At 48.4% G+C, this 23,842-nt stretch overlaps 1 protein-coding gene across 28 annotated transcripts in view; it reads right to left on the bottom strand.

Annotated features, from left to right (window-relative positions):
• CAMTA1 (calmodulin binding transcription activator 1) overlaps positions 1-23,842 on the bottom strand; it is a 966,581-nt gene that overhangs the window by 503,571 nt on the left and 439,168 nt on the right. Inside the window, exon 1 of one of the 28 annotated variants that reach the window (XM_078330250.1) lies at positions 11,735-12,144. The exons of the other annotated variants lie outside the window; for them this stretch is intronic. The gene's annotated coding sequence lies outside the window, so the exon portion shown is untranslated. Of the gene's footprint in view, positions 1-11,734; positions 12,145-23,842 lie in introns of those variants that run through there. 28 annotated transcript variants of the gene reach the window in all.

The raw sequence follows: 23,842 nt of genomic DNA, 5'->3' as shown, positions 1-23,842 counted from the left end.
ATGAAGAAAGATATCGTCGACCAGTAAAAGTCTCTACAGAAAAGCAATATTCCACATTTGCTGGGGCATAATTTTTCACCTTTTATTGCAGCTCCCTGGATTAACCATGTTTTACGGCCAGCCAAAGTTTGCTTTGGATTTGGTACCTAATGAATTAAATGTGTCAATGATGGGCTTAAAAAACATCCCCTCAGTAAAAACCACAAACTAATCAGGATATACGATGTGGGGGCCTGAGCTCGGCACTGAAAAGTAGGCAAAACAGAGACAGAAAGCAAAAAGAGCCAGGGGTGTCGTGGCAGCCGGCAATATCTTATCTCTTGTGGAAGGATTTTCTCCACATCTTTTAATCCATCATCCAGTATTAGGAAATAAATAAGTTTAACGCAGACGCTGGATGACTATGTTAAGAACAGACCAATGGCAGAGCTAGTCACTGAGGCCAAATGCTCTTGGTTCATTGCCTGCATTTAGATTACTGCTAGATCTGAAAGAGCATCTATGGTCTTGCTTCCCAGGCAAGCTAAGTACCCGATTCTTCCCCATTTGGGCTTCAACTGTCAGGGGTCTCAGATATTGCCAAGTAAAGGCAGCTATTCAGTCCACAGCCAGAGTATCTCAGGGAAATAGCTGCCTGCTTGCTAAATGCTAAGAGTTAGATGGTCATTCTTGTGAGGATGAAAAAGAAAAAGAACCTGGAATTTTCCAAAAAGAAAACATGCATCCACCACAGAGGAGAGAGGCTGAATATGTGCATATCTGCAGAGGCAGAGGTCATGTCACATATTGGGGTATGGAAACTCCAGGGAGAGAAAGAACTAAACCCCTCTCGCAGCTGAGGGCAAGAATAAAGTTTTAGTAGCTGTGGGCAGATTCAACCAAAGGAAGACTCCCCCAAAAGCTAGCAGCACCACACGCAGTGCTGCGCCACTCTGCAGCTGAACCTGCAGCAGGGGAAGAGGGATGCCAGCTATTCTGTGCGCCATGAGGCCAGCGCAGGCCTGCCATCTCCCTCTCAGCAGCGGCCAGAGAGCTCTTTACACAAATAAGGCAAATGAAGTGGCTTCTTCAGCTCCACTTGTATGGTTTCTCTGCCACCACTGAGCGAGGAAACCATAAGTCAGCCATCTGTCCCCCCAGGGCTGGGGCAAGACCCTCCAGCCCCTTTCTTTTCTTCTCGCTAGGAACAATGGGCCATTTCACAGGCGGCACAGAACACTGGCTGTTGATGGCTTCATATTCTATTGTCTGTGGGGAAAAAACAGTCCCACCAGGGTGACTGCGGCTAATTGCAGTTCCCACCCAGCCCGACTATGTCATTCAGCTGCAATGTGATGACTAAACAGCAATTCCACTGGAAATTACAGACTTTCAACAGCGACTCCCAATACTTCATTGTTTCCTGATCAGGGCGCAATTGGTTTGTGTCAGTGTTGGTTCCCTCCCTACGTCTGTATGACTAAAACAATCAGGAAATGGCTCCGCACGCTTGTCACAACGCTGTCACCCACCGGTATCTGTCTCCTGCTTACAAGTCTGCATTAGAAACCTTACAATTCACTTCCTTTTTTTTTTTTATTTGTTTTTTTTTCCACAGTCTTGCTCTGTCGCCCAGGCTGGAATGCAATGGCACAATCCTGGCTCACTGCAACCTCCACCTCCCGGGTTCAAGCGATTCTCCTGCCACAGCCTCCCGAGCAGCTGGGACCACAGGAGTGTGCCACCACGTCCAGCTAATTTTTTGTAGTTTTAGTAGAGATGCAGTTTCACCGTATTGGCTAGGCTGGTCTTGAACTCCTAACCTCATGATCCATCCACCTCGGCCTCCCAAAGTGCTGGGATTACAGGCATGAGCCACCGTGCCTGGCCAATTCGCTTCCATTTCTTAATGGCAGATAGGCTCACGCATGGGGCCAACAGCCAGCCTCTTCCTGCTTCAGCTCCTCTCTAGATGTTTGTCCTTAATATTCACCCTCCTGAAAGCCCTCCCCGCCCCCAAAAGACCAATTAGAAGATCATGGGATTAGTGGAAAGCCTGATGTTCACTGACTGTGCTTAGGACCACTACCTAAAATAAGCAAGGGAAGATGTTTGATCAAACAGATGGCCTCTGCATGTGGCTCATCCTCTCCGAAAGGAATGAAGACACTCATGAGAGTGTGGCCATGTCATGTCTTCTTCTGTGGAGGGGTTTTCTGTGACTGGAGAATGAAGATGCTTCATCTACCAAAAAAGACCCGACTGATCCAATCCAGCCTCTCGTGAGCTAAGACATGAATTGTGATTTGTTCCATTCCTTGCCCTTTCTAAATATGACTAATGACCTCAGCAGTATCCTCAGGCTAACCATTCCCACATCACAAGTGGTATGACCCGCAGAGAGGGGACTCTCCCAGATGCTGTCATGGACACAGTCGGAGTCACAACTGCACTCACCCAAGGAAACCCACCTTCCTCCGGTGACCTGCCCTGTGGCATTCTGAGAACAGCCCTGTCACTGGGCACTTTGAGCAGGACACAACCCCACAGGAACTGCAGTGTTCAACTTAAATGGCCTTAATAAATGGAATCATCATTTTAACTCGCAATAATGAACAACCTAATCGTATTTAATCCACCAATCTGATTTTATTAGAACTTGTTTGGCTCTGTGTGATGGGGAAGGTCCTTACCACAGCTCAGGGTCCAAGGAACATCAAAGGGGAAACACAGGCTGCAGAAGGGCCCACGTGCCCCTGAGGCAAAGAAAATGGGGCTATCCTGCCATCCCAGAAAGGAATCGAAAGCAAGGCAGACCCAGCACTTTCGGAGGCCAAGGCAGATGGATCACTAGAGGTCAGGAGTTTGGGACCAGCCTGGCCAACATGGTGAAACCCTGTCTCTACTAAAAACACAAAAAATTAGCCAGGTAGCAGGTGCCTGTAATTCCAGCTATTCAGGAGGCTGAGGCAGGAGAATCGCTTGAACCCAGGAGGGGGAGGCTGCAGTGAGTTGAGATTGTGCCACTGCACTCCAGCCTTGGTGACAGGGCAAGACTCCATCTCAAAAAAAAAAAAAAAGTCAGAGCTGGTCAGAAGGGATCAGAGGCAGGAGGAAGGAAGTGGGGTCCTGCTCAGGAAGGAATGACGGGTGGGTTAGATCACAGGGCCCAGTCAGGGGAGGGCTTAACATACTTCATGATGGCATAAAAGATAGTCCCCCTCCCCGCAAGAAGAGCGGGAAAATAGGGATAGAATTGCAGACAGAGAGGATAACAGAAGCTTCGTGGAGGAGGCATGGAAGCCCTGCAACTTAGTAATGCCACCACCTGCCGGTCATTGCTGACCTACTGTGTGCCCAGTGCCAGCGGAGCTCATCACTGGCATGTCTGTATCATGTATACCCAAATCATATCCATACCTATACCTATAACCTATATCTATCATCCATGTTACTTGCATCCTCGCCCCCACCCTAGGAGGTAAGTACTATTATCATTCTCAACATATAATCAAACCATTCTAGCCACAAAGTGTCCAGGCAGGAAACACACTGAGTTGATCTGACTGCAGAGTCGCCCCTAAGGCTGCTGGGCTGGCACAGGCTGTGGGGCCAGTCTCGGTTCTGTTCTACAAGCTGGGTGATCATTACCACCCTGAAAACACCCCTTACCTAATGCACAGGGATTTGGTTGGTGAATCCCAGACTTCCCTGCCCGGTGGCTGGGATCACTCTGGGCCAATTGGAGGCTTCCCTGCCCTGTGCTGAGGTCACTGTGGGCCAATCAGAGGCTTCCCTGCCCTGTGCTGAGGTCACTGTGGGCCAATCCTAGGCTTCTCTGCCCTGTGCTAAGGTCACTGTGGGCCAATCCCAGGCTTCCCTGCCCTGTGCTGAGGTCTGTGGGCCAATCCCAGGCTTCCCTGCCCTGTGCTGAGGTCACTGTGGGCCAATCCCAGGCTTCCCTGCCCTATGGCTGGAGTCACTTGGCAGCAATCCCAGGCTTCCCTGCCCTGTGGAGGGGCTCGCTCTGGGTGCTCTATGTGAAACTCCTCTCTGCTCATAAGCTTCAGTTCCCACAGTGGTGACTTGCAGGGAGAATGGCCCTTAAATTGCATTCCTCCTTCTCTTTCACTTCCACATGTCCTGACTGATGTTTCCTGGGATAGCTTCTCAGACAAACTGCTCACACTCAAGTCTTCATCGCAGGTCTCCTAGGGAAGCTGAACGAAGGCTGCCAGTGTGAGAGAGCCACAGGAAAACCTTCTGAGACATCCACTGCAGCAGGGCAGAGGCATGTCAAGAAAAATATGAAGACAACAGGGAGCCCTGTTCTCACTAGGGAGGTTGCTAGCCAAGGAAACCTTTTATCTAAGAGACTAATAGTGAGCAAAACCAATAGTGCTCAGTGCAAGATGGCAAAAAGATCAGTGGACGCCTGCTACAGATGATAACAGTAAAGAAACGCACATAAAATTAGCTTATATTTTAATTATCTATCTAGCCAAGAAAGATATAGTGTGTGTGTGTTTATAAAATATCTCTAAGCTATTGGCTTATAAATATTCTATAAGATCTATTATATTTAATACAGTCTCAGTAAGACTATAGATTAGAGAGAGTAAGACCATGTATATTATATAAGATATAAAATATCTATAAGCTATTGGTTTATAGATTATCAGCCAATAGCTTATAGTTATTGTATGGATGCATGTGTGTATGTATATATATATATCATATATGTCTTGGCTAGATAATTAAAATATAAGCTACTGAGTAGATAGATCAATGAAATGATGAAAGTTCTCATTTACTATAGAAAAAAAAAATAAATACCTAAGCATACATTTAACAAGAAATTCCCAAAATCTAAAAAGAAAAACTCTAAAAATATTCTAAAAGACATAAAATCAGGTTTTGATTCACGAAAACATATAACATGTCTTGGTTAGGAAGAGTTATGATCATTAAGATATTCATCTTCCCAAGTTAATTTGTAAATGTGATGTCATAACAATGAGAATCCCATCCGGAATTTTTCTGGATCTAGAACATTATATTGTAAAGTTTATTTGAAAGGAAGACGCACTAAGAATAGCCAAATAAACCTTCAAAAAGGAGGCCAAGGCATAAGGACTAGCATTACCAGCTACTAACACATATGAGAAAATTTTATATCTTAAAAAGTATGGAATTTACACATGCATAGACAAGCCAATGAAACAGAATATAAAATTCAGAAATAATCTCACTTACATATATAAATTTAGTATACACAGTCAAGGGGGTACCTCGAGTCAGTGAGAGAAGGGGTCAAGTTTTTAATAAGTGAATCTAGGAGACCTAGGAGGCACATGGAAAGATAAAAATGGTCTACCCCTCACACACTGATTCTAAATGGTCCAGAGATTTCAATGTAATAAATAAAATCATACCTACTCTACAGGAAAATGTGGGTGAATTTCTCCATAACCTCAAAGTAAAGAAAACTTTCCCGACCATGATTCCAATCCCAGGGACAATATGTGAAAGACATTTACATCTGATTAGACAGTAATAGAACTGCCAGACTGCCTTCATGGCTGCACCATTTCCCCCTCATTCCCATTGGGAATGGAGGAGGGTTCCAATTTCTCCACATTCTCACCAACGTTTGACATTATTTGTCTTTTGGGTTACAGGCATCCTAGGGAGTGTATTGTGGTCTTAATTTGCATTTCCCTCATAACTAATGGTGTTGGGCACCTTTTCATGTCCTTCTTAGCCATTCAAACAGACATCCGATCTATCTGAATCTCTTGCCTATTTTTAATTGAGTTGTCTTCTTGCTTTTTGAGTTTTAGAAGCTCTTTACATATAATCGAGATACAAGTCCTTTATCAGACATACGATTTGCAAATACTTTCTCCCAGTCCATAACTTGTCTCCTCTTTTTCTCAATGGCTTAATGGTTCCTTTAAAAAAGTAAACATTTTCTATTTTGGTAAGTTCCAATTTATCAATCTTTTCTTTTATGAATAGTATTTAGCCTCATCTAAGAATGCTTCGCCTAACCCAAGGTCATAAAAATGTCTTATGTTTTCTTCTAAGACTTTTATACCTTTAGCTTTTGCATTTAGGTCATGATCCATTTTGAGTGAATTTTTGCATATGGTGTGAGGTAAAGGTCAAGCCTATTTTTGTCATTAAATATCCAATTATCCCAGCACCATTTTTTAAATTAAACAAGCCTATTTTCTTCACCCCCAACTCCACTGAATTGCTTTTGCACCTTTGTTGAAAATAAATTGACCATAAATGTAAGATTTTATTTCTGAACTTTCTCTTCTCTTCCACTGTCTATCTCCTTATGCCAGTACTATCTATTTTGATTGTAGCAGCTTTATAATAAATTTTGAAATCAGGGACTGTAATTCCTCCAACTTTGTTCTTCTTTCATGAAATTGTTTTGGCTATTTTAACTCCTTTGTGTTCCCATATATACTTTAGGGTTAGCTTGACAATCTCTGAGGAAAAAGGTTGCTAGAATTTTGATCAGAGTTGCACTGAATCGGGAAATCAATTTTGAGAGAATTCCATCCTAACAATATTGAGTCTTCCAACCACTTCCAGTCGCAGAACATGGAATGTCTCTCCATCCATGTAAATCTGTAATTTCTCTGATTAACACTTTGTAGTTTTCAGTATACGGGTTTTACACTTTGTAAATTAGATTTATCCTAAGTACTTTATTATTTTTTATGCTATTATGAATGAAATTGTTTTCGCAATTTCATTTTTGGATTGTTCATTTGTACTATGTAAAAATACAGTTGAATTCTGTACATTGATCTTATCCTGTGACCCTTGCTAAACTGATTTATTAGTTATAGCAGATTTTTTTTGCAGATTCTTTCAGATAGATTACATATATAATTAAGTCACCTGTGAAAAAGGGTAGCTTCACTTTCTTCTTCCCATTGTAGATACTTTTCTTTTTCTTGCTTTATTGCACTGGCTGGCAACTCCAGTCCAATGTTGAATAGAAGTGGTGAGAATCAACAATTTTCCCTGTTCTGATTTTAGGGGAAGCATACAGTCTTTCATCATTAAGTATGATGTTTGCTGTATGGAAGATTTAAACTAATATGAAAAGGACTCCAGACCACTTGTGGTAACTCATATGCGTAATCCTAGCACTTTGGGAGGCTGAGGCAGGTGGATTGCTTGAGCTCATGGGTTCAAGACCAGCCTGGGCAACATAGCAAAACCGCTGTCTATACAAGAAAGTAGCTGGATGTGATGGTGCATGCCTGTGGTCCCAGCTACTCAGGAAGCTGAGGTGGGAGAATCACCTGAGCCCAGGAGGCAGAGGTTACAGAGAGCCAAGACAGCACCACTGTACTCCAGCCTGGGTGACAAAGTGAGACCACATCTCAATTTAAAAAAAAGAAGAAGAAAACTCCAGAACCAACTTGAATAGGTTCCCACTAACCAAAGATGGCACAGTTTGAAGATCAACATTCAACTAAAATACATTAAATATGTTTCAATCCATGAGTTCATAATAGTCCTCAAACGAACAAAAAAGCTAATTGCTCATTGTTGGAAGATGCTAGAGATCCAACACATTATTTTGAAAACTTAAAGAAAAAAGGGCGGGGGGGGAGAATTAGGCACATATCCTACCTTCCCTGTACAAACTATTCTTTTGAGCTACCAAATAGGAAGAGAAAGGACTTTCTCTATAAAAAGTACTCCCGCCAATAAATGAAGAAATGAGAGAATTAAAATATCATTATTTTGCAATCCCCAATGAATTAATGGATCTGAGCATGGATCATCAATGATGGCTGACACCACAAGAGAGACGACCAGATAGTACGTGTCCCCTGCTATAGTGTGACTGTGCCCCGCTAAAGGTCATGTGCTGGAAACTTAATCTCCAACACTACAACGCTGCTGGGAGGTCAGGCCTTATAAGAGGTGATGAGCTCATGAATGAATTAACGTCATTATCTTGGGAGTGAGTGAGTTATTGCAGGAGTGAGTGTGGTGGCCCCCACCTTCTCTCTCATCCTCTCATTCTTGCCCTCTCTTTTCCTTCCACCTTCCACCACCAGACGATGCAGCACAAAGGCCCTCACCAGGTGCCATGCTCCTGAACTTCCCAGCCTCCAGAACCGGGAGCCAAATAAACTTCTATTGCTTATAAATTACCCAGTCTGTGGTATTCCATTACAGCAACACAAATGGACTAAGACATCCCCTGATGGAAGTACATTCTGCTGCTGCCAAAAAAACAAACAAACAAAAAAACTTGACCTTGAAGCTATTCAGAACTCTTGCTCTGACCTCCACTTTCTCCAATCTGCAGAGGGCACTGGGACGCGGGAAAGGATGCCTTGGGGATGCAGCCGGCAAAATCCAGACTATGGAAAACTCTAAGGCATGAATGACCTGGCTTCTTTAACAAATTCTCTGAGGAAGAATGAGTAAGTAAGAGAGAAAAAAAAGAGAAGGAGTATGCTGGAATGGGAACACAGAGACTGAAAAAGGCAAAGATATAATCACCCAGTTGCAATATGTAGACCTGACTTGGATACTGGCTGAGCCAAACAAACTGTTAAACGAAAGATGGAATTTGGGAAACAACTGAAATGTTGATCAGTGACGGGGTATGTAACGAGATTGAGAAGTACTATTCATTTGTAACTGTGACTGCTGTAGTTCACACGTGTTTTTTTAAAGAGAACTTATCTTTTAGAGAAATATACTGAAATATTTACTGATGAAATTATACAATGTCTGAGAGATGCTTCCAAACAGTGTTGAGGGAAGGAATAAGAGTATGGAAGAAATACGATTAACCATGAAATAATAACAAGAAGGATTCAAAGAACCAACAGCTATTGAGAGCTTTTGAAGAGCAGGCACTGGATACAATTGTTCTTCCTCCCCACTGGACTGCAAGCTATGCAGAGGCAGGGCTGTGGTGCCCTTGGCACCCCACAGGAATGCTCAGCCAAGATAGCTGCTCAGTAACTGTATTTTGTTTTGTTTTGAGATGGAGTCTTACTCTGTCACCAGGCTGGAGGGCAATGGCGCCATCTTGGCTCACTGCAACTTCCACCTCATGAGTTCAAGCATTTCTCCTGCCTCAGCCTCCCTAGAAGCTGGGATTACAGGTGCCCATCCCCACACCTGGCTAATTTTTATATTTTTAGTAGAGACAGTGTTTCACCATGTTGGCCAGGCTGGTCTTGAGCTCCTGACCTCAGGTGATCTACCCGCCTCGGCCTCCCAAAGGGCTGGGATTACAGGTGTGAGCCACTGCGCCTGGCCCTGCTCAGTAAATATAAACTGAACAAATCCGTGAACATCAGCATAGAGTTTCAAGCCGAGCTCCTGGGAGCCCAGGGAGGAGCCATGAAGGAGCTCCCCAGCCTTGCTCTGGAGTGAGTCTTTTCCATATTCTGCTCTTTACACACATTAACTGCTTAACGTGCAGACCCACCTCTGAGGAAGCACTGCTCTGATGCCCATTTTAGAGCTGAGCACACTGAGTGCTTAAGCAAATTTTCAGAGGTCTAGCCAGTGTGAGAGGAAGGATTCAAATCCAGACCGTCTGACTTTAGCCGCTTGCTCTCGACCATCGAATCTCATCCCTGCTGCCATTCTGGGCCCAAGCTTTAGCTGTATCTTTCTCTCTGAATCCTATAAAACCATCCAATATTTCCATAATAAAATTGTCTTTTCCACTTTAGAAAAAAAGACTGACCATAGTAAAGGTGAATAATAAGTACATGGGAATTCATTATGCTAGTCTCGATATTTGTGGATGTTTAAAATTTTCCAGAATAGAATGTTTTTTCAAAGAAGATTATCATGGGAGTTAGAGTGAGATCTAGGTTGTATCTTACATTTTAGCTCAGCTCCTTAAGAGCTGTGTGATCTTTTTTTCTTTTCTTTTCTTTTTTTGAGGCAGAGTTTCGCTCTTGTTGCCCAGGCCGGAGTGCAGTGGCGCACCCTCCACCTCCTGGGTTCAAGCAATTCTCCTGCCTCAGCCTCTGGAGTAGCTGAGATTACAGGCATGCACCACCATGCCTGGCTAATTTTTGCATTTTTTAGTAGAGACAGTGTTTCTCCATGTTGGTCAGGCTGGTCTCAAACTCCCAACCTCAGGAGATCTGCCCACCTCAGCCTCCCAAAAGTGCTAGGATTACAGGCATGAGCCACTGCACCCGGCCAACCTGTGTGATCTTGAACAAACAACTTGGTCTCTCTGCTGTAGGGAACAGGATGGGTATAAGGTGCCCAGGATGCTGCCTGGCACACAGCACATGTTCTCCGTAACTAATGACAGGCCTTGTCCCTTTAGTAGGGTTCCCCGTGGGGAGTAACAGTGAGGGGACCGAGAGAGTAACGGAATGGTGCATAGTGGGGTGCAGCTGGCAAACCCATGGCAGAGGCCATCCCCAAACACTTGCTGCTCACATACTCACCTATCACTTTAGGGAGTGATATTTTTCAAATCAAGTAGATAAAATATGATGAATAACTGAAGACCAGAGGGGTGATATGTTCTTGAGACGTTTTGCATGTGGATGTTAACTAGAAATTTATGGAGCAGCTGGGGATTGAATCTGAGACTAGGTTAATTCTGCAAAATAAAAAGCGTGGCCCCTCTTTCCAGCGTCTCACTTCAGAAATCAACGCATCCAAAACAGGTCTGGTTCACAGCCTCTCTCCCTCAAACCCCCACTTCCTATGTCACTAACTGATCATTTCCAGGACCTCAGCACCCCCCAATTTCATCTGTGCAGACAACTGAGACCCAACCTGATATTCCAGCGACCCATGGACTTGCAGGGGACGGTTCTCCCGTCAGCCCCTTCCACCAGGCCTGGCTGGGGCAGCAGATTTTGTGCCATAAGCTCTGTCTATGTTGGCCGGCTACTTCACCACTCAATCCAGATCTGTTCTTGCAGCATCCTTTTCAGAACAGATGATGTCCTGGTTCCCAGTGGGACTCCAGGAACAGTACCTGGATGGCTTCTGAAGAATTCTTTTTCCAGCCGGAACACAAACCCTAGGGCAGTGCCTCCCTTTCCTCCCACCGCCTTTGGTCCCATAGTTCCTGCCACAAGGCACACGGAAGGGTCTGGCTGGAGGGAAATGAAGTTCATGCAGTTCCAACTGCCTCCCAGCCCTGACCCCCAAATGTCAATCAGGCTCCTGTGACAAGACAGGGCCTGCAGCTTTCTAGAAGGGTGGATGCTATTCCTGCAGCCAGTGCTGAGTCTCTGTTCCAGTGGACAACTGGAAAACGAGAAACGTTGCCCTTCATTGCAGCTTACATGCTTCATGCACCTGCTCTTTCTTTCTGATCTTTCCAACACGAATGGCCTGATTTCCATGCACCATTAGAGGTACGTGGCCTGGACTCAAACATCAACAGCAACCAGGACAGCTGCAATACAAGAAGAGCTGCCATTTATTCTTCGTGTACCTTGTGCCTGGTGCCAGGGAGGGCCCTTTACACCCAGGTCTCATCTTAATCCCACAGTCACTTTAGTAGCTGGGTATTGCTATCTTCATTTTACAGGGTGAGAAGGCTTGGGGCACAGAGAAGGGAAGTAACTTCCCCAACGTGGCACAGCTGGTAATGGCAGAACCAGGGAACAGCCCCACTGCACCCCTTTTCCTGATGTCTTGTTTCAAATCCCTGGCACGCCCCAACTACCACTCCCCTTCTATAGTTGCAACAACTCACCGTACTTCGGGAACCTTGAGAACCGCCCATGGCGAAACACTTCATCTAGAGCAAGGGCGGGCTGAGCCTGATTTAAATTGTTCCCATAGTTCTTCCTTTTGTTGCAACGGGAATGAAAAACCACGGTGAGGGAATGTCTCCTCTGCTTATCTCTCCCTCGCACAAACCCAGCGAGGGCGGTAATTGATGCCTCGCACGTAGCAAGGTTGACAGGACGCCACGCGGAACCCCAAGAAGCCACGGCGACAGCCCGAATCTCACAGGAGGGAACTGGCTTATTAACTTTCAACCTGGAAACTTCTTCTGACTTGTTTACAGGGGTCTTCCCAATTTGGGGGACAAGGAGCAAGAACACTGGTTACAAGCACTCCGTGTCCTCCTCCCCCGCACCCCGCAGCCCGGCCACTCTCAGCTATTTATGGAAAGAGGGGGAAGAAAAGGCTGACAGGCCCGGCCCAGGCTGCAATCTGCCAGATATGAACACCAATTGCTTCTCATAATAAATTCCAGCTGGAGCCATAGGAATAATCAGGACAAGGAGAAGGTAGCACCAATTTGCTTTATTTGATTAGCTCCTTCTTGGGCGGTCCAACCCCAGCTTCTTTTCATTAAAATAAGGGCAAATTGAAAATCGTAAAAGAGGTTTTCTTGTGGGAGAACAAACGACTGGATAGATTCGTAGGCCTAAAAGCCCCCACAAGCCACGAGACGGCTGTGTTTGCTCCTGCCCTGGCTGTACTCCGGGCAGGACCCGGAAGCCCGTGCTCCTGAAGCTTTGTTCTCGGAGATCCAGCGCGTGCTTTCCTTTTTCTTTCTTATTTTTTTGGAGACACTCGCTTTGTCACCCAGTCTGGAGTGCAATGGCATGATCACTGCTCAGTGCCACCTCCACCTCCAGGGCACAAGCGATTCTCCTGCCTCACCCTTCTGAGTAGCTGGGACAACAGGCGCCCACCACCAGACCCTGGCTAATTTTTGTATTTTTAGTAGAGACGGGGGTTTCACCATGTTGGTAGGCTGGTCTCAAACTCCTGGCCTCTGCCTCCCAAAGTGCTGGGAATTATAGGTGTGAGCCGCCGTAGCCAGCCTCATTTTTCTGAATAAAAGCAAGGATAGCCAATGGCACTATCCCATAGCTAGTGCTTTATGCAGTCAGACTCATTCAATTCTTGCTATAACCCTAGAAAGGCTGGCCCCGAACATCGAAGCAAGAGGAGAACCTGGCAGGTCGGGGCACACTTCGATTCTCATCTCTAGGGGCCACGATGTCTGTGTGGAGAGTTGAGAATGGGATGAGGGATAGCTAGGGCTTCCAGAACTCAGAGGCAGAAGTCAATTTGTATTTTTGGCTGGGCGCGGTAGCTTATGCCTGTAATCCCAGCACTGGGAGGCCGAGGTGGGTGGATCACCTGAGGTCATGAGTTTGAGACCAGTCCGACCAACATGGTGAAACCCCCATCTCTACTAAAAACACAAAACTTAGCCAGGCATGGTGGCAGGCGCCTGTAATCCCAGCTACTCGAGAGGCTGAGGCACAAGAATTGCTTGAACTTGGGAGGTGGACGTTGCAGTGAGCTATGATCACACCACTGCACTCCAGCCTAGGTGACAAAGCGAGACTGTCTCAAAAAAAAAGAAGTCAATTTGTATTTCCCAAGAGCGTTAAACCATAGTTTTGTTCATATAAATTGTCACTGGAGGTCCCTGAAAAGTGTAGGCCACCCATTCAGAGAGATGGTAATGACCAAGACTCCAGAACAAGGCTGGAGGAACTCCTTTCCTTCATGGCTCCTCCCCAGGGCTCCCAGGGACTCGGCTCGAAACTCTACGCTGACGTTCACTGATTTGTTCAGTTAATATTCAGTGAGCAGCTGTCACAGCCAAGGTTCACGTGGGGTGCGGTGGGTGCCACAGCCCTCACTCTGCCCGGTCTGCAGTCCAGTGGGAAGGAAGAACAAGGACTCTCAGAGGCCTGCCCTGGGCAGGCCCGGAACTGCAGGAGGGGAAGGGGCCCCACCAGAGACGGCCATTGAGTGGGTTTGAGAACGGCTGTGAGTGGGTGGCAGCCGAGAGACCTCTCCCAGGACGCAGCATCTGGGTGGAAGCAGAGGCAAAGGCAAGGACATGAATGAGAGTTCGGGGAGACCTAAGCCTGGAGAGCACGCGTGGCTGAGGCTGGCAGGTGGAGAACAGGGCAGGGGCAGGAGACAGGGCAAGACAGCGGCTCACCCCAAGTCATGTGGGCTCCTGAATGAGAGTGGATCTTACTCTAAGAAGGATGATTAACAGCAATGAAAGAAAAGCGAGGACTCCGGCCTTAAGAGAAATGTGACACAAAACGTAAGACAGCATCGATTAACCTGGAGAGGGCAACTCCAGTGAGTGCAAGGAAGAAAAAGCAGAGGGTGCCCGACAGCTCTTAGAAGAGGCTGCGTCCAGACTGGGGCAGAGTGATTATGACCCCCCACCTCTTCCGCCTCTTAAAAAAGTGATAGCAAGCTGAGAGATTAAAGAGCAAAAGTCAGCCAACAGGAACAAGGCAAGGCGCCTTCCAGACAGAGGCAACAGCACATCCAGAGGGGCTGCACCTCAGGGCTCTGTGGGTCCTCCGAGACCTCTGAACATTGCTCTCACAGGCATGGAAAGCCACTGGACGTTTTTAAGCAGGGAAGTGGGGTGATCACTAAGACCTGGCACGCCTGGCTGCTCCACCTTCATGACTTGTAAATGGCAAACGCTCCATAAATGCTCATCAAATGAGCAAATTAAGAAACAGCAACTTTTCTCAAAAACAGAAAACTTCACTTATGCTGAAATCATTTGGTCAATGACGAGCCAAAGAAAAAGGGGTTTAAGATGAGAGAAAATTAATGGCATCGCCTGTCTTTGGATTCAACACCATCATCAAGAAAGAGAACCTCCCATCCCCACTGCTTGGTGCAGCCAGGTCAAATAAGCCCAAGCCCAGCACAGTGATGGGAGCCCCACTCCAAAGCCACCCAGCACCCGGCTCACGTTCAGCCCCACTGCAGTCTCCTCCCGCCAAAGTCCATGCCTCCCAAATGGCACCCGGCACTTCCATGGCCCCTCGCTTGTCATATTCCAACACCGATATTTTATTAAGAATCCAGTGTAAATCTGAGAGAAAATTAATGTGTCATCTCCTAGCAGGAAGGACTAAACATCTCAATGTGATGGTCTGTTAGAGTTGTCATTTATCATTAGCATGCAATTCAAGGTAAGCTTCCCACATTCTGGTGGGAGCTTTCGAGACAATGAATCTCTGGGAATTAGCTTCTGGTCCAATTATTCCTGTTTTCCCCCCACCTACCTAGGAGATAAATTCCGTCTCGGTGGGAGGAAAAGAAAAAAGGAAGAATAGAGGGAGGAGGGAGTTTGCTCTTCTCCTTTCTGGCTGAAATCAATTTTTCTCAAGGAGACAAGGCAATATTCATTTTGTGAGAAGGGAATAAGGCTGTATGCGAAAGGCCAATCAATGGAGCCGTTTTGATGAAAACTTCCTCAAATCAAATGTAGGGGAACCTCTTAATGCGCTTTGTTCTTCTTTTCCATAATTCATAACTATTAAGAGAAAGATGGGCGGAGAGCAGATGCTGCGAAGAGAGAGCTACGTAAACAGTTGGCCCCTGCAAACGCTGGTCTATGCACCCTCTCCACGTGTTTCCCGGGGCTCCCCACCTGCCTGGCCCCCGTGGTAGGTACAGGGAACAGAGCGCTACACAGGCGTGCCCTGGTCCACAGGGAGCTCAAGTCCTAGCAAGGAGACAGGCCAATAAAAATAAACTAGTAAAACATATAAGGCTATAAAGAAGAAAACTCAAGATAGGAATTCTGTGCATCAAAATAGAATTGTTTTCTCTAGTAACTATTTAAACCCTTTGGTGCAAAACATAAAAATGCACCTGGATGCAAATCATGCTCCTGGTTCCAAAGCAAACAGGACAGCTGGGGATGAATGGGCAGGTGTCGCTGTCTCCTGGAAGAGGAGAGCCAGCCAGGAGTGCGGAGAAGCCTGGGGCAGCCCTGTGCAGGCAAATAAGGATGTTTTCCCAGATCTCTCTGGCCTGGGCTCGGGACTGAAGAGCCTGAGGATAACCCTTCGCCTTCCACCCCTCCAACCCTCCACCCTCCACCCCTCCACCCTCCATCTCTCCACCCTCCGCTCCCTTCTTGGCTGAACAATGATTCTCTCCCACACCTAAAGCGGCCAACTGCAGCCACTCTGCCAGGACTAACACCAGAATCAGGGGAGTGGCCTTCGGTACAGACCACAGGCGATGATGCAGAGAGATTCAAGGAGATGTTCCCAATGGCGGGAGATAAGCAGGTCCAGAGCTTTCCACAGAGCCTTGGGGGAGGGTGGGTCAGCCCAGGGCAGCAGCCCAGCAGAACTCAGAGGCCAAGATCCACCGCCCCCAGGAGCCCAAGAAAGCAGGAAGAGGGTGCAGGCCCAGAGCTGGGGGTTGCCAGTGCCCTCAGAGACTCTCTCTTCCTCTTCCTCCCTCTGCCCCAGACCCCAGCCTCATTCCTGCTTCCCAGAGTGCTCTTGAATTGGCAAGACCTCCTTTAGTTTTTCAGGAGGGTGCTGGCAAGCGGAAGTGCAGCTGTGGATCATCAAGCTGCAATTTCAAACCTAGGCTTCAGGGCCAGGCCAGAAGCCAGGCTAGGTGGGGCTTCCCCCAGATGTGGGGGACACCCTAGGAACCAGTTTTCTGGGCACTCCTCACCAGTGTGAGTCCTCCACAGGCTCACACACCCCGGCTCCTCCTCTGTCTGCTCAGAGATCCTTGGGGTTAAAGCACCCCAGGGGTACTCTAGCAGGACCTTCGAGTCATTCCTTGGACCTACAGCCCGATCAGCCCCTCAAAACCCGGAGAAGAAACATCTGGATGTGAGTTGTCATGAAGACCAGCCCCCACTTTCCCCAGTGATCATCGGGAGCCGTGGGACCCCACGGGCTATTTTCTACTTTTGACCTATCTATGGCTCACCTTTTCTATAAGGAACATAAACTGTTGTATAACCAGAAGAAAAAGAAAGAAACATCCTCTGTCACTGAAGAGTTGAGGTCTTAATGAAGGACGCTGAGACCCATCCCCTCCCCTCTGTGCCCCTGGCTCACAGGCTAACTCCCTCCAGGTTGGTACTGCCTCTACCTCCCTCCCCTCCTTCTCTTCCCCACTTCTCCTGCCCTCCACCCCCTCCCCTCCTCACCCTCCTCCTCCCCCCTTCACCCCCTCCACCCTTCTCCAATCCTCCCCTCCTCGCTCCCCCACCTCCTCTCTCCCTCCTGGTCCTCCCCTCCCCTTTGCACCTCCCTGCTCCCCTCCTCTCTCCATCCTCTGGCCTTCCCTCCCCTTCTCCCATCCCTCACCTGCCCTCACCACTGCACTCGGTCTTGCACCCTGGCCTCCAACCGCCTTGTGGTCCAGCCCTGCAGCCCTTTGCCATCTGCACTCACTTTCCCTGCTCCTTGAGAATAGGGGGCGCATTTGACAACCTCCACAAATCTGGGAAATGCCCCACAGTGCCAGCGCAAAGCCGTGCGGAAGGCCCAGGGAGGATGGAAGGACAGCGCCCCCAGCCCCCTAGTGTTCTCTTAGCCCCCTCTGCTCTCACCTTTGCTCTCCCTCCTCTGCCCCAGGCCCTGTTTGTCCTGGGGTGGCCTCACCACCTCCTCCTGGATTCTGCTGGGGACCCCATCTGGGCTCCCCTCCACCTGCTCCGGGGCAATGCCTGCCTGACACACACACTTTCTGTGCTGCTGTGAAGGGAATTCTTGGGCTGTGTGCAGAGCCCTCTGCTGGGCTCAGCCTGCTCTGTGGCCCCTTCCCACGCATCCTTAAGCCCCTGACCCAGCTCCATCCCCCTCCAGCAGCACAATGCGCCCTAAGGCCTGGGTATCACAGCACACACTGTCACCTTAGCCCAAGTGCTCCAAGGCAGCTGTGGACCACAAGCCACTATTTCAAACCCAGAGCTTCACCCCCTTGCCAAAGTGCAGCATCCCATCCTCAAGGCCAATCTCGAATGCTACCGCCCCCTGCTGATGGCGGCTCCCTGGCCCTCCTGTGGGGCAATGCCATTCCCCATCTGTCCGTCTGGGGCCCCTGTAGGTGCTCTTGCTTCATTACCGTTTGCTCCACATGACATGTCTGCCCCCAGAGGGCTGAAAACCCTGGGGGGAGCCATAGCCCTTTATCTTGTGGTCTTCTGTAGATTTACATAGAGTCCCCAAAAGTATTTCCAGTGTGTTCCCAACTGGGGCTGGAAACAGAGATTGCAGGGGCCATCTTGAGCCCCAGTGGGAGCCCACACGTGCTGAGCACAAAGTGTGTTATTTTTCTAATAACATAGTTATTAGAAAAAAATGTGCATATCTGTATTGGTTAACATGGAAAGAGCTCCGTGGCTTAAAAACCTATTGCAAAATGGAATGCAAGGTGAGATCTCATTTCTATAGAATTCTCCACATGCCCACAGCTATCTCTCTGTGTGTACATAAGGAAAAGTCTGAAGGCGTGGCGTCCTCTAAAACCTTGACCCTGGCTATCTCTGGGGAGTGGGACTTCAGAGGACATTTGTGAAGGTCGTTGCTTTTCGTCAGTCTTTCTGCTTGGTAAAACTGTTCTTCAGTGGATCAGAAGCTGTGCCGAGGTGGCACGTGCCTGAGCCCACTTGACCCTTACAATGACCCCGTGCAGTGGACAACACAATCATTCCTCTTCACAGGCAAAGCCGCCAAGGCTCAGAAAGGTTCAACGGTTTGCCCAAGTTCACACGACAGTAGGGAGGTCTGACTCCAGGCATGATTTGACCCCTGCCCTCTGCTGCCTCCTTCCGAAGATGGTTGAGACGTGCACAATGAAGTCCCAATCAAACATCAAAGAGCAGGACAGGGTCCAGCCCAGCTTGAACTTCCCCAGAGGAGGCTTTCTGGGTGGTTTAAATATCCGTTAGTAGGAATCGCCCCAAGTCTAATGAGCACACTCTGTACTTCCCAGTTGGAAACGCACAGTCCAGAGTTCCTGAAGAGCTCTCAACATCACCCTCACTCTGTAGGGCTGTGTGATCACAGGACTTCCTCTCTGGCTTTCAGTAACTGTACGTGAGTTGAGCTGAAGGTGTTTTGGCCAATAGAGACCTCTGTGCCTCCTCTCTTCAGAGCTCATCAATCAGAGCCCTGTGGTCTAACAGCCATGATTTTCCCTAATCATGTTACTGCAATATTAATAAGGCTGTTTAATGCAACCAGTTCCTTCTAAATTGTCACATAAAAATTTGGTAAATGTCAGACATATCATTTAATAGAAAATGATGTTTTACTGCCAGGGGAGCAAGGTGGCTGAGGAGTGCAAAGCCCGGTGATGACCTTTGCAGGTTTGAGGGACAAAGTGCCACCAGCCTGGGGCTCCCGCCTCGGCCCTTCTTCCTTGGCAGTCAGCGGCCACCCCAAGTCCCCCACGTGCAGGGCCCTGGATGAGGAGTCCTGGGGAGGGGAAGGGTTAGAAGAAATGGCCCTCCCTGTCCTCATGCAGCATACAGTCCTACTGGAGCAAAAGGGAAACTAGGTTTTCTCAGTGACTGGTCACTGGATGCCCCTGTCATAAAAGACCATTACTCCCATTTTGGGAAACCCAGATGGCTCCCAGGAACATTGACCCACACGGGAGCAACTTGACGTGTACAAAGGGATGAGTTCACTGAAGCAAAGCAGCGTCCTGTCAATGACTTACAAATGGCATTGGTAGCCTGTGAAAGGAAGGGGTTGGTTCCACCAATTTGGGTGGACAGGGGCACAGAGATGGACAGAGGGACATTTCTCACAGCCTAGTTTATGATAGAAAGAGTGTGGAAACCCTTAAAAAATGGCTTTAGTTAATAGCTTTGGTAAATGAGTCACAGGATATGGGTATAAGGAATGGTACACAGTTATTAGGAAAAAGTGCATTATCTTTATTGGTTAACGTGGAAAGAGCTCCGTGACTTTTTTAAAAACTGTAAAACGGAATGCATGGTGAGATCTCATTACTGTAGAATTCTTCACACGCCAGCACCTATCTATCTGTATGTGCATAAGGAAAAGTCTGGAAGGATGGTGTCCTCTAAAACCTTGACCCTGGCTACTGGGGAACAGGACTTGAGAGGATGTTTGTGAAGCTGGTTGCTTTTGGTATATGTTTCTGTGTGGTAAGAATGTACTTCAAAGAGCATGTACTACCTTTGCCAAAGAGGAAAATGTTAATTTGGATGAAATTAAAGGGGAGGGATTACAGCATGAACTCGGCAAGCATTCACGGGGCACCTGCTCTGTGTCCAGTCCTAGGGATGTGAAGGTGATGAAAGCCAGCCATTGCCTGGAATAGCTTGAAGGCGAGTGGAAGTCGCAAATAACAAGCAGATGATTGTAATTCCACAAGAGGTAAGCAATGAGGGCAGGGAGGCGAGGTGGGAATTTGAGGGGGAGGCAGTGAGCTTTGTGTCACCCCCTTTTACCACAAAAAAACCTTGGCCTTCATGCCCCCTAAAAGTGGGTTCTTTGGAGGCATGTGTTGGGCCTCAAGACAAGTTCTCACTGAGCAGTTTAAAAGCCCCTTTGGGATCCTCAAGGATGTGGGGACAACTGACCTCAAAGCTAGAGAAGGCAAGAAGCAAATGCCTGCCTCAACAGGCCGTGGGTGGGCGGGCACTGGGTGGAACACGCCAGGCCATCCCACATCTGCCATCCTAGGACACCTCCAAAAGGGGGGTGCTAGGGTCCTGACCCCTGAGATGAGGACTCAGTGGCTCGGAAAGGTTTGCTGCTGGCAGGGACCCTGCAGGGGTGAGCAGAGGAGCCACCTAGAACAGGTGAGGGGCTGCCTTTCCATCACTTGCCATCTTCCTGCAGGGAGACTGGGTCCCGGACTTGTAAACCAGAAATGCCACTGTCCAGGGAACTCTGAGCCAACCAAAGTCTATGATTCTGTGCCTATGACCTCCTCCAGAGAGGGACTGATGCAGAGAAGTGAAGCCCAGAAATCCTGCTAAGTGTTTGGGCTCCCACCCATTTCTCTGGGGTAGTTGTCAACCCCCCGGCACATTGCACTGGGGTGCCAGCCTCGCCACTCCTGATGGGTGACGGACCCTCCCAAGTGTTCTCAGCAACACCCCACCCACACCCCCAGGAAAGGGAAGTCCCAAGCTCCAGAAATCCACTGCCTTTAGATGAATCATTCCCAGAACCACTCAGAGAAAAATCTCCCAGGATGTTGTTGGTGGGGAGGGGAGGGGTGGCAGTAGAGAAGAAGTCTTTGTGGCTAAAAAAAGAGATCTGCCAAGATAAGTAAGAATCTGCCCCAGGCTGCAGTACCCTGCCCAGATGGCACCTTCCTGGCTCTTTGTAGCCTCTGCTCCAGCCTCCTCACCTCAACCAAGGAGAAACTGGACGATCAGGTGGAAGTGCTTTCTGACATCCACTGGCTGCAGCAATGAGGATGCAGCTCATGCAACCTGAGACTCATCAGGGCAGCAGCCCGTGCAGGTGGCAGAATGGGAAGCAGAAGGGTGGTGGGCAGGGTACCATCAGACCATCCAGACGACATGGAGCTGTTAACGAGCAGGGCCCTGGGCTGCGGAGCAGGGAGGCATATCCACCAATCACCCCCACATCAAGAGCCCCAGGCAGGCTTTCATCCGGTCCCCACTAGCCCTAGAGCCTTGCCCCTGGCAACCAATGACACTAGGAGGGAGATGCTGGTGTTGCGCCTCCAACCCGGGACCCCGCTTCAGCATGGACAGAACTCATGAGTTTTGTGCTCCTGTACAAAATGATGACATTTAAAAATAAAACCCATACACAGCAGATTTCCTGAAAAATAATAATAATCACCTTAATTTTAGCAAGTGGAAAACAGTTTTAGAAAACGGTTTTGATCTTGGATCTCATTGGGAACGTGAAAAGCTTCTCGGATGCAGCCAGCTGCTGGTTTTCCTGCTTCCCTTTGGTGGACGCTGAGCCATCCAGCTGCGGTGCCCCTGCCGACTGGGAAGAGAGCCTGCCAAGCGGTGCAAATCTAGGCCACCCAGTGAAAGCTTGCCAAGCGCTTCGGCCACTGGGCACAGCCTGACCTTCAGCCACAATTATATTTTCAGCTAAGCCCGCAGCCTCTCCTGCCATGAAAGGAGACCAGCAAGACTCAAGGCTTCCACCTGTCAGAACATCACCCTCCCTCCCACCAGGTGAGGTCCAGGATGCCTTGAGCACTCTGGCTTTATGTAAAGGTGCTACAAACGTTGATGTGCTCCATCCTTCATACAACTGCATGTCAGGTGGGTTCATGGAAGTGATCAGGATTAGGATTGGTCTGCGGTCATAATAGACCCAGAAGCTCTCTGGTCATCTGGGATGATCAAGTTATTCAGGAGTCTTCCAGCCTCCCCTCTCACAGCGGCAGTGGAGATGGGATGAGACCTTCCTTAAATTTCCCATAGGCCCCAAAGAAAACCTGAGACCTAATTACATGTAAACACATCCAATAAAATAAAATTTGAGATTAAAAGGAATCTCGCTTGCCTATTCATGAACCACGTGGAAACGCAAATGAGCTCTTCTAAGCTCCTTATTTGTGGGGAGTCAGAGATTTCACATGTGCTGGGAAGACTACTTAGCAGACACAAGCCTGTTAACAGCACAGGCATCCCGGGGTTCGCTGGACAAGTGTTTACTAACGATCCCTTTGCATTACTATGTATCCCTCTGGCAAACCCAGTGCCTTATAAATGGCAGGCACTCAACTGTTGATGATGCTGGTAATTCTAAGGCCCCAGAAACCACAACCCCTGGCCTCAGGTTGCTTATATCTGCTCGAAGAGGTAAGAGTCACTTCCTCCATGAAGCTTTCCTGACCCCACAGGACTCCGTTAAGGTGACCCTAGTATGCATTTCCCAAGACTCTCCCTGCTAGCACCTACCTCCCATCACACACACATACACACACATGCACACACTCACACACACAATCACACACACACATATACACTGAGGCACCTGCTCCATTGTCTCTGTCCTCTTTGGCACTGTAAGTTTAGGGCTGGCAGACACTGGATCTGCTTTGCTCGTTCTAGCCTGACATACACATGTAGGAAACACTCCATAAATCACTGGATGAATAAAGCAAGGAATGAACGGCTGCATGGGTGGGTGGATGAACAGGGAAGGAAAGGCAAGGTAAAGGCGGAAGTTGTGGCCCAAGGAAAGATGTGTGAGGGGCGGCCCGCAAGGACAGCGAGGAACAAGGGCGTTGTCATCAAGGGAAGAAGATGAAGAAAAGAGTTTGAGATCTTAAGGAAAGTAAAGACTTGGCACACACTGAGGGAATATTTTCTGGTCATTTCTGTGCCACACAGCATGCTGCACACCTGATGAGCATTACCCTGAGTCCTCACAGCTACACCTGGGGCAGGTATTACACCCACATAGAAGGGGACACTAGGCTTAGCAGGATGAGGCAGCACCACTGCAGAGTGGCACGTGGTGAAGCCAGAATTGGAAACCAAGTGGGCCTGACCCAAGCTCCCTCCATGAAGACCAGTGGGCATCCTCTGGCCCAGAGGTGGACTGTTGCTGTCAGGAAGGAAGAGAGCTCGCTCCAGGTGGCAGTTCCAGGTGGTGCACAGGGATGAAACAGTCAACATGGTGGCTGGGCCCCCTGGAACAAAGAGAAAGGGCCGGGGCTGCCTGGGGAGGACCCAGGACGCAGGACCCCCTCCTGCCCACAGAAACAGCTCGCTCCTCCTGGTGATGTGGGGCCAGGGAGGGAGGCAAGGACACTTTCCTAAATCATATCCTACTTTGTAGTCAACAGTCAGGCAGGAGGAGGGAGAGAGGAGGGCAGGAAGACAGTGAGATGCAGAAAGGATCAGGTGTGCCACGAGGATCAAATCTCAGCCTCCCTGCAGATGCACTGAGACAGAAGGCACAGGTCCTCACAGCCAGAGGGGCTCATGGAGCTCGCCCGGGTGATGTCTCCTCACCCAGATGAGCACAGAGAAAGACAGGTTCGCAGGGTCCCCCAGCCTGTCTGACACAACACTCATGGGGTTTTC

The sequence above is a fragment of the Callithrix jacchus genome, chromosome 7 (assembly GCF_049354715.1).
Source record: "Callithrix jacchus isolate 240 chromosome 7, calJac240_pri, whole genome shotgun sequence".
NCBI classification, from domain to species: domain Eukaryota; kingdom Metazoa; phylum Chordata; class Mammalia; order Primates; family Cebidae; genus Callithrix; species Callithrix jacchus.
Note: the sequence above shows the minus strand (reverse complement) of the source record. Positions and strands in the feature narration are given on the sequence as shown.